This window comes from Mauremys mutica, chromosome 17 (genome assembly GCF_020497125.1).
Source record: "Mauremys mutica isolate MM-2020 ecotype Southern chromosome 17, ASM2049712v1, whole genome shotgun sequence".
Lineage (NCBI taxonomy): Eukaryota > Metazoa > Chordata > Testudines > Geoemydidae > Mauremys > Mauremys mutica.
The window spans coordinates 22,962,494-22,972,120 of NC_059088.1; positions in this window are offsets into that span (position 1 = coordinate 22,962,494).

Sequence of the window (9,627 nt, forward strand, 5' to 3'; positions counted from 1 at the left end):
TTTCAGAACAAAAATAATTTTTTTTCTCCCCAACTTCCATTTTGAAATGCAAGCTGATTCTAATTTTTGGAAAAAATGTTTAAATTGGTCAAAATGGAAACGAAACCCTTGGACCCCAACCAAAATGTTTTTCAGAGTTTGCAAACGCTTTTTAAGATGTTTTGACTCTTTTTGTCCCTGTTTGGGATGGGGGGGCAGGGAGGGCGGGATTTTTGGATATGATCTTTTTCACCTGCTGGGGAAAGTGTTTCCTTCCCAGCTGCAGTGAGCATCCCCACCGTACGCCCCTGGAAAGGCCAGACCTGATGCGGGTGATATCGCTAAGGTAATAAAACAAGAAGCAGAGGAGACAGCTGTGCACCTTCTCTCGCTGATCCTAGATAAGGATTCCTCCACTGAGCCATCATAAAGAAACAAAAATCCAGCGTGACTCTAACACGGTGAAAGGTGCCTTACAGGGCCCCCGCCAGCCCTGGGAGAGGGAATTCGCTCCTTACGCAAGAAGGGCTCTTTCTTGGCTTGGCTTCCTCCTGGGCCCCGTGCCAGGTGCCAACCATGTAAATAGTCCTAGAGGAAACTGACTTGATCTGTGGTGACGGTGATCGTTTCTTCACACCCCTGGGAAAGGGAGGATCGGGGGGGAGAGGTCTGTGTTTGCTGCTCTGATTCTCGGGGCTGTTGTGTGAGCCGCACTCGCTTTTTGCTGGGTTTAATCCGTCGCCTGCAGTGCAGGAGGCTGGGGAATCAGTCGCCAAATGGTGTGTCTCCTCCCCAGAGGAAAGGAAACCCCCCAACCCCCGCCTTACTCTACCTCCTTGGGAAATAGCCCCCCGCCCCCAAAAGAGACAGCATCACTTTCCTGCCTGAAAACATGCTATCGTTAACCACCAAGCTAATCAAATTGTGAAAGTGGTTGCAGGAAGGGCAGGTTTCCAGTTTGTTTTACTCTCAGCAATTGGGTCCCTTGCTCCGTTTCTCTCCTGGGGTAGATTCATAGGTTCTAAAGCCAGAAGGCACCGCTGGGATCTCTAGTCTGACCTCCTGCATAGTACAGGCCACAGAACGGCCCCGAAATAATTTCCAGAGCAGATTTCTATTAGAAAAACATCCCATCAGGCCCTGATCCTGCAGGGAGCTCATGTGGCTCGACCCGGATCCATCCCCATAGGTCCAATTGCAGGAGCGGGGCCCTTGTTTTCCCCCTGTGGGACTCTTGCGCAGCAGAGACACAAAACCTTTGCAGAACAGCAGAGGGATTGTAAAACAACCCCAGTTTACACTAGGAGGGGGAAGGATCTGAAACAACTTAGTGTTTAGGCTGCGGGGTGTCTCTTCAGCAGGTGAGGGGATGGCCAATGCAGAGGAAGGACTGTCGAGTCCAGGCTGCCTTCATCAAAATGTGTAGTTGCAAAGGCCCCCAACCTGCAGTCGGATCCATACGGATGGAGCTTTGTGCCTCTTGAAGTCTGTGACCTAGTGGGTGGAGCACCAAATTGGGAGCTGGGCGACCGAGGTTCTATTCCTGGCTCTGCTTCTGGCCTGCTGGGTGACCTTAAGCGAGTCACGTGCTGTGCCTCAGTTTCCCCCCCTGTAAAGTGCTGTGAGATCTAGGCTGAAAAGCGCTAGATAAGAGGTAGGGATCGTGCCTAGGTAAGGGCTGCAGGCATGGACCAGGACCCCGTGTGCTAGGGGCTGTATAAACACGGAATGAAAAACTGGTCCATGCCCCCAAAGAGCCGATTGCAGGCTCTGGGCCTGAAGGTGAAATTTTCAGGGGTGACCGAACTTACGCTAACTCTGGGCTCTTTAACAATCCCAACCCCTAAACCTGTGAATATAGATTAGGCACAAAGTGGGTCTGATTGGCTTGCGTTTTAAAGTCACCCCGTCGCTAAATAACCTTTCCTCTTGGCTGAGAATTAACATAAGAAAGGCCGTACCAGGTCAGACCAAAGGTCCATCTAGCCCAGTATCTGTCTACCGACAGTGGCCAATGCCAGGTGCCCCTGAGGGAGTGAACCTAACAGGCAATGATCAAGTGATCTCTCTCCTGCCATCCATCTCCATCCTCTGACGAACAGAGGCTAGGGACACCATTCCTTACCCATCCTGGCTAATAGCCATTTATGGACTTAGCAACATTGTTATAGTCCTAGCCTTCACAACCTCCTCAGGTAAGGAGTTGCACAAGTTGACTGTGCGCTGCGTGAAGAAGAACTTCCTTTTATTTGTTTTAAACCTGCTGCCTATTAATTTCATTTGGTGACCCCTAGTTCTTGTATTATGGGAATAAGTAAATAACTTTTCCTTATCCACTTTCTCAACATCACTCATGATTTTATATACCTCTATCATGTCCCCCCTTAGTCTTCTCTTTTCCAAACTGAAGAGTCCTAGCCTCTTTAATCTTTCCTCATATGGGACCCTCTCTAAACCCCTAATCATTTTAGTTGCTCTTTTCTGAACCTTTTCTAGTGCTAGAATATCTTTTTTGAGGTGAGGAGACCACATCTGTACACAGTATTCGAGGTGTGGACGTACCATGGATATATATAAGGGCAATAATATATTCTCAGTCTTATTCTCTATCCCCTTTTTAATGATTCCTAACATCCTGTTTGCTTTTTTGACCGCCTCTGCACACTAAGTGGACATCTTCAGAGAACTATCCACGATAACTCCAAGATCTTTTTCCTGACTCGTTGTAGCTAAATTAGCCCCCATCATGTTGTATGTATAGTTGGGGTTATTTTTTCCAAGGTGCATTACTTTACATTTATCCACATTAAATTTCATTTGCCATTTTGTTGCCCAATCACTTAGTTTTGTGAGATCTTTTTGAAGTTCTTCACAATCTGTTTTGGTCTTAACTATCTTGAGTAGTTTAGTATCATCTGCAAACTTTGCCACCTCACTGTTTACCCCTCTCTCCAGATCATTTATGAATAAATTGAATAGGATTGGTCCGAGGACTGACCCTTGGGGAACACCACTAGTTACCCCTCTCCATTTGGAGAATTTACCATTTATTAATAAAAAAACACGGTAACTGTAGGTTCATTGCAATGGTAGGTTCCCAATTCTGCTCTACTGTAAAGGAGGCTTGATTTCAGTTTAACATCTACATCCACACCTTCTTGCTTTCTGGGGTGCATCTGGGCCCCCCATCTGGCCGGGGACTGGTCTGGGTGACCCCTAACCCCACACAGCCGCAATATTGTATTGTTCCGTATGTACTAGATTCACTCTGAAGGAGTAATAGTGACTCAAATTCTATGGGGGAAAAAAACCAAAGTTTAATGCTTCTCCCCGACCCCTTCTTTGTTGTTCCACTTTTATTTTGCGACTGTGAATAAGTTTCTTTGCAGCACCAAGAACCCGTAGGGGTAATTCCAACATAGCGTTTAGCTGCTGTGGATTAACCTGCTCTTGAATAATAAAAACCATTTACATTTTGGTGTCGTGCTGGTTGTTGGCCTTCACGCTTTTCACAGAGCAGGGCAGGGGCTTGCTCTGGTGGTGGTGATGTTTTGGTAGCATGTTGTGCAATGAGTTTGCTGGGTCTCAGCCTGGTTCCTGACATTCTGCTGCTGGTACAGCCAGGTAGGTTTCCAACTAGTCTTAGCGGAGAGGTCAAGGATGGGCCATGGAGAATGAACTGGTCTCCTCTTCAGGTTAAGCTTGCTACAAAGGCAAGGTGATGCTGCCTGTGCTTTGATGCTAGGCTGGGATGCAGGCCAGCAGAGCTGCCCTGCCTCTGTGTCACCGGAAGGAGGAACAGCAGCAATACACCAAATAGTATTTATTATTTTTGTATTATCGTAGCACCTAGGAGCACCAGCCGTGCACCAGGGTGCAAGGTGCTGTACAGACACAGCAAAATGATGATCTCTGCCCCAAAAAGGCACCTGATGCCAGATGGTTCTACCCAGTGATTCTAACCTGTTCTACGGGAGGTCCGACTGGATGATCAGATTCCCCTCTGACCGCAGAATCTGAGTCCTCATGCTGACGATCCGGGCTAGTGGTTTATGGGTTGACCTCGGCCACCCACAAATCCCATTGACCGTAGTGGGAATGGTGGGTGTTCAGCCCCATGTCCCATTTCCCACCCGCCTCCCTCTAAAATGGGGTTTGTGGAATTGAAAAAATTGGGTAAGATCCCTTTAAACCGTTTGGGAGCCCTCTAAAGGGTCTTGCTGTCTTCCATTGCTGGAGCTAGCAAACCCTGCCAGAGCAGCCACGTACCTAGGTACAATAATTAGGGGTTTGTCTACACATGACCAGCCAGGAAAATTAATCCGAATTAGCTAAAGGTGTGAATTTGGATTAGTTTAAATCACATAAAAACCCTGTGTGGATGCTGTTGTTCAGAATTAAAGCGGCCAGAATTTGGTTTCATTTAATTCACTTTGGAAGTGAATGAAGCTAAACCGAACCAAGGCCACTTAAATTGCTGTGTGTGACCACCCTCATTCCGAATTAAACTACTCCACTTCAGATTCACCCCTTTCATTAATTCGGGTTAGCTTTCCCAACTGGCCCCCTGGCGCCAGGCCCTGGGTCTGGTATATTTGCACATAGTTAATAAACATGGTTGTTTGGAGTCTAGCTCTGCTGGTGCGGCTTCCCCATGTTCCGACTGTGGGGTAAAGAGCCAGGACACAATAGGATTAATAGCTGCCTCACGTGTACATTGGGTCTTACTCTCCTCTCAGGCTGACTGCATTGACTTCAGTGGAGTCATTTCTGATTTACACCAGTGTGAATGAGATCAGAATCAGGCCTGAAAAGTGCTAGGTATTTAATAATAACCTCGTGCTCCTATCTAGTGCTTCTCATCCATAGATCTCAAAGGAGGTCAGTATCATTAGCTCCATTTTACAGGTGGGGAAACTGAGGCACCAAGGGGGGGACATGACTTGCCCAAGGTCATCCAGCAGGTTGGTGGCAGAGGTGGGACTAGATCTCCTGTCTCTCGAGACCCAGCTCAGTAAGTTGTGCTCCCTCTTTTAGGAGTTTAGGCCCAAGTTGTCCAGCTTGGGTGTCTACAACTACGTCGCCTGAATTTAGGAGCTTAAATATGCCTTTGGGGGCCTAATTCTCAGCACCTGATATTGACTCAATATTTAGTAACAGCTCCTCATTGCCACAAAACCCCCAGATCAGCTCCTCAGCGGCTGCCCACGGGTTCCACTCCGTGGCTGGCAGCGCTGCTTGGTGGACGTGCGGCAGCTGAGACTTTGCGCCTGTGTCTTTTAAATTACGATTTGTTCCCGCACGCTCAAGGCCGGAGCAGAACGAACGGCCTGCGGACACAGGGCTGGCAGGCTGCTACCTCTCAGCCTGCCACTGGGGGTCGCTAATGGCCTTTCAAAACCAGGCCAGAAGGAGACATTTCTGCTCCAGGACCCATTGATCCAGGGGGCTGTTTGGTGGGGAGAGAACTGGGCAGAGACAAAGTTGAATGAGGGTTTGGGTCTAATTGCTGGAGGTCTGGGAAAATATTCACATAAAATGAGGCACCTAACGAGGGTGATCAGAGGTGTCTGTTTTGTCAGTGGGAGCGGTGGGCTGTTTATGGAGAGGTCTGGCTCCAGGCCCCCAAGTTTTAATATCGGCCTAGGCCTCGTTCACCTATAGATCTCAAAGCACTTGTGAATCAACATCACAGGCCTGGGGCTACGGATGGCGAAAGTGAACTACGGGGCAACGAGGGCCCAGGGCTTAGGGTCTAATGACACGAACGCATGCGAGTGCGGTGCAGGCCAGACCGCCTGCTCGTTTGCCACCTCCGGGGTGAGACCTGTCCGAAGGAGTCGCTTGCTGCAGCGATGGAAAGAGCCATCGCTTGTGTGACAAAGACACGAGAAGCTGCGGTTAGGGTGCTCGGCTTGGGCTGGGGAGACCCCACTTCGGTTCCTTGCTCTGTCACGGGCTCCCTGTGTGATCGTGCGTAAATCACGCTGTCGCCCTGTGCCTCAGTTTCCCCATCTGTACAATGGGGATAATAGCCTTGCCCTGCCTGACGGGGCTGTTGTGAGGCTAAAATACATCAAAGACATTGAGGTTCTCAGAAGCTAAGGCGAGGAGGGCCAGATAAGTACCTTAGACAGAGGTGAAATGCGTTGCCCGTGGCAGGATAGAACCCAGGCGTCCTGATCCTAGTCTCAGGCTCAGATGACAGCACAGCAGATCCAGACTCAGCTAGTTGCATCTGCAGCTATAATCAGTGACTTATTGTGCAATGAATTTTTCCAGTCTCAGCCCAGAGCCTTATATCGTTGTCCTCCCCTGCCACGTAATACGTGCTGGTGACAAGCTAGTGGGGACGGAGGGGAGTTGAAAGCTGCAGTACTACACTGGTAACCTCTCGCTTTCAAGGACTGCTTGAAATGTTAATTCTTCTTCGAGTGATTGCTCCAATGCATTCCAGTTAGGTGTGCGCGCCGCGCGTGCACGGCTCTTCGGAAGATTTTTACCCTAGCAACTCCGGCGGGCCGGCTGGGCGCCCCCTGGAGTGGCGCCGCTATAGCGCTGAATATATACCCCAGCCGGCCCGTCCGCTCCTCAGTTCCTTCTTCCCGCCCGTGACGGCAGTCGGAACTGTGGAGTGCTCAGTAGTCCTCCACACCCCTAGCTCTCTCTACTGGTTTTGTATATAGTTTTTTACTGTTAGTATAGTTAGTTTTAATAGTTAGTTAGTTTAGATAAGGATAGGGGGAGTATTTTCTCCCTCCCCCTCCCCGGTGCGGGCTCATGCCCAAGGCACCGGGCTTTAAGCCCTGTTCAACGTGCCAGAGGCCTATGCCAGTGGGTGACCCTCACGGCTCCTGCCTCCGTTGCCTGGGCGAGGCACACCGTACAGATAAGTGTGCCATTTGTTCGGCTTTTAAGCCGCGGACGCGTAAGGACAGAGACAGTCGCCTCAAGCAGCTCCTTATGGAGGCGTCCCTCCAGCCCCCGGCACCGTCAGCGCCGGCACCAAGGGCTTCTTCGGTGCAGAGTGCACCCGCGGCACCGACCGGCGCCGGCACCGTGGCCACGGTACCTAAACCGCCGCCGAAGACGACCCGGCACCGCTCGCTCTCGCCTGCACGCAAGCAGAGACTGGCGAAGGCTGTGGCGAAGGCACGCACAGAGTCCACTACGAGAGTGGCTGCGGCAGTGCGTAAAACGGGCCCTGAGCCCTCGACTCCGGCTCCGCAAGCGCCGTCGAGTCCGGCACCGCCACGCTCCCCGGCACCGACCGAGGTGGAGCCAAGGCTGCCTTCAACGCCGGAGACATTCTCCTCGGCCAGAGACCTCATCAGGCTCATAGAGGCTCCGAGCCTCCGGCCCCCGGCACCGCCGGTGCGGGCTGTTGTCTCTCTCGGCAAGCCAGCCAGGATGACTAGACCGCCCTCAGTTGACGAGGGGCGCGGAAGACGGTCGAGGTCCCGGTCCCGGTCCCGGTCCCGGCGCAGGTCCCCGTCCCGCCGCTCGGAGTCTCGTCGCCGCTCCTCCTCGCGGCACCGAGCACCATCCCGACGCCGGTCTGAGTCCCGGTACCGTTCTCGATCTCGGTACCGGTCGCACTCCCGGCACCGATCCAGGTCACCGTACCGTCGGTACCGTCGGAGGTCGTCTCGGCACCGCGACTCCCGGAGTCACTCCCGGCACCGCGGATCCCGGTCCCGGTCGAGCTCCCGGCGCCGGTCGAGCTCCCGGCACCGTCGGAGTCCACGCTCACGGTCACCGTCCCGTCGGCGCTCGGCGTATCGACCCTCGGTGCCGTCGGTGCATGGCCTCCCGCCGTCAGCGGTTCAGTCCGTCGGCACTACAGCACCACCTTGGCCATCCCGCACGGCTTCCGTAGCCTCCGGTGCCGATGATACTACCCACCGGTGGCCTACCCCACAAGGACTTCCACATGAGCAGTGGGGCTACTGGGTCCCGTGGGGACAGCATGAAGGTCAAGGTATCCCGTTTCCCAGGAGGGATGTGACCACCAGCACCAGGGTCCCTGAAGCGACTATTAGTCGGCCGCCTCCCTCTCCTCCGCACGAGCCATCTGCTCACCCGGTCCGCCAATCGCCCACGCTTCACGGTTCGGAGGAGGCTCACCCACCGGACGTAGAGCCGGAGCCGGTTCTGCAGGGTGCATCTTCGTCATCCTCGCCGGACGAGGCGGTGGCAGGGGCTGCGACCAGCGAACCCCCGCCCATTGACCTCCGGGCCTTCCAAGACCTGCTTCGCAGGGTGGCGGCATCCATGAATCTTCCCGTAGAGGAGGTCCAGGAGGATGAGGACCCAATCACCAACGTGGTGGGTGCGGATGCGCCCGTCCGTGTGGCGTTGCCCTTCGTCCGGACCATTCAAAAGAACGCTACTACGCTATGGCAGACTCCCGCTTCTATTCCTCCCACAGCACGCGGGGTCGAGCGGAAGTACTCAGCCCCACCATCAGGCTATGAGTACCTTTACTCTCACCCAACCCCGGACTCCCTCGTGGTCCAATCTGTTAACGACCGGGAGAGGCGCGGCCAACCTGCCGCTGCGCCTAAATCCAAGGAAGCCAAGCGCATGGACTTGCTCGGCCGTAAGATTTACTCCGCCGGGGGTTTGCAGCTGAGGATCGCAAACATCATGGTCCTCCTCGCCAGGTACGTCTTTGACATTCTGACGTCCCTGGCGAAGTTCTCGGAGCTCCTGCCTTCCACATCACGCCAGGAGTTCTCCGCCTTGCTGGACGAGGGGAAGAAGTCCTCTCGGTCATCTATTACGGCCGCCCTCGACGCCGCGGACTCCGGGGCTCGGACCTTGGCATCCGGCGTGACAATGAGGCGCATCTCCTGGCTGCAGTCCTCCACCCTGCCGCCGGAGGTGCAACATACACTCCAGGACCTCCCCTTCGACACCCAGGGTCTGTTTTCCGAAAAGACGGATGCTCGGATCCAGACCCTGAAGGACGGGCGTGTTGCCATCCGCACGCTCGGAATGCACACGCCGGCGACGCAGCGCAGGCCCTTCCGGCCGCAGCCCTCCCGCTATCAACAGCGTTATCGCCCCTACACCAGCAGACGTCCGACCCAAAATCGCCGTCGTCCGTCCGGCAACCGCCGCAACCAGGGCCAGGCCGCTTCCAAGACCCCGCAGGGGGCTAAGCAGGCCTTTTGATGGGACGATCGAGGACGGCCCATCACTCTCCCTACCGGATCCTTCCCCTTTATTTTACAACCGCCTTTCCCATTTCTTTTCGGCGTGGTCCCGCTTAACATCGGACAACTGGGTGCTTCAAACAGTCCAGTCGGGATACCGCCTTCAATTTGTTTCGCCCCCGCCTTCCCACCCACCCTCCCTGTCCCTCTTCAGGGACCCCTCTCACGAGCAAGTCCTCTTGCAAGAGGTTCGGACTCTGTTGAGCGTGGGTGCCATAGAAGCAGTGCCTCAAGACAGGCGGGGCAGGGGATTCTACTCACGTTATTTTCTCATCCCCAAGGCGAAAGGCGGGCTACGTCCTATCCTGGACCTTCGCGAGCTGAACAAATATCTGCTCAAGCCCAAGTTTCGTATGGTCACCCTGGGGACCATTATTCCTTCCCTGGATCCGGGAGACTGGTTTGCCGCCCTCGACATGAAGGACGC